A 1,988-nucleotide genomic window follows, 5' to 3' on the forward strand; every position below is an offset into this window, starting at 1 on the left:
GAGCCTGCTCCACATGTCCAAGAGCCTGCTCCACGTGTCCAAGAGCCAGCTCCACGTGTCCACAAGTTCGCTCCGCGGTTCCACGAGCTCGCCACCAGGAGAGACCATCGCCCTCTTCGGCAACAAGCTCACGAGACGGAGCACGGCGCGGCTGCAGAGAGACAAAACAACAGCAGGAGGCTCAGTCTGAAGAAACTGGTCCAAGAACTGAGTCGGACCTGCGAGCAGCTCAAAGAGTGTGTGGAGCGAGAAGCACGAAGACACCTGGACCTCCAGGACGTCTGGAATACGCATAGAGACTACGAGGACTTAAAAGCTGCGTGCAAGAGAGAAAAAGACAAGAACACAGCTCTTCAACAAGAACTGGACCAGAACCGGAAACATCTGAACCACGAGAGAAGAGTTCACGCAGAAAGAGCGTTCAAAGATATATCTGTCATCAGAGAGCTGAGGACTGCTTTGGACCGGACCAGAACCTCACAGGACCAGCCAAACCTCACCGAGACGAGCACCCCGCTTGATTCTGCTCAGGACCGCAGAACCCAGAGCTTTGGACCAGAACCCACAGAGCCGATGGAGCCCAGCGTGGTCTCAGAGCAGGAGGTGAACCCAAAGGGAGAAGAACCCAGAGTCCAGAACCAAACCCATCAAACCAAACCCATGACCGCGCTGTGGAGACTCCTGGGACTGAAGAAGAAAAAGAAACCCACCTGAGAACCTCCCAGCAGAAAAACCAGAGAATAAAACCGTGAGAAGAACATTGGTTCTGTTTTATTGTTCTGAAGAACATTCAGAGATTTTACTCAGAGCTTCCTGTGAGTTCATTCAAATATTTTAACGCGTGTTAAGTTTGTTTAAGTTCACCTCACATGTGTAAAAATACAAAGTTATTTACATTTTCTATGTACTTTCTACAACCGTTAATGGAAAAATACTTTTTAAACTACTAATTATAATAACTTGAGATGAGCGGTTGAGCAAAAACTTTGTTTCTATAAATGATCTGAAATCAACTTCACAGACACATCCTGATAAATTAATATCAATATCAACCAATTTAAATAATACTCTATATATTACTATTAAACAATTTAAATATTCCTAGATAAACATTAATATAAACAGTTTAAATAATCCTTGATAAATATTAATACCCCTTGTTTATCCCTCATTTATCGCCAGGTTTAGGGGCCACGCCCCTCACGATAAGTGAATAACTGCAGGGGAGGGATAGTAAAAAGTAAAACTTTATTTCTATAGCACCTTTCACACACACATTGATCAGAAAGGCAAGACAATTAAAACAAACCAACAAACAAACAAACAAACAAAAAACAAAGCAAAAGCCTGTCTGAATAAAAATGTATTTGTTTCTTAAGAGTCTGTGCAGCGTAGTTCCAGAGCCTCGGAGCCACCGCCCAATAAGTGCGGCCTCCGCGGGTTTTAAAATGGGTTCGGCGTACAGACAATAACATTTGACTCAGAGACCTCAGAGACCTAGACGAAGCTGAAGGATCCAGAAGGTCAAGAATGTATTTAAGAGCCTGCTGTGGATAGCTTTGAAAGGTCAAGCCATAATTTAAAAATTAATCCTCAAGTGCACAGGAAGCCAGTGCAGGGAGGCAAGAACAAGAGTTCTGTGCTCTTCTGTCAGGTTTAGTCAGCAGACTGTACGGACTGAAGGCGAGCCAGGGAGGTTTCATCAAAACAAATACAAAGACTCTTACAATGGTCTAATCAGGAGGAAATAAAAGTAGGAATAACCGTCTCTAGCTCAGTCTGTGACACAAAAGGTCTCAACGCAGAGATGTTCCTTAAATGATAAAAACAGTTCCGAACAAGAATTTTACAACTATTGTCAAAAGACAAGGAACTGCCAAGGATGACACCCAAATTATAGTTTTCACTGGAGGAGCTAAAGACATGAGATGGTTGATTAAAGTAATCTTAGCATTAGTAATACAAACTACTTACTTCTAACAAAGTAG

This window comes from Nematolebias whitei, chromosome 21 (assembly GCF_014905685.2).
Source record: "Nematolebias whitei isolate Nwh7 chromosome 21, NemWhi1, whole genome shotgun sequence".
Lineage (NCBI taxonomy): Eukaryota > Metazoa > Chordata > Actinopteri > Cyprinodontiformes > Rivulidae > Nematolebias > Nematolebias whitei.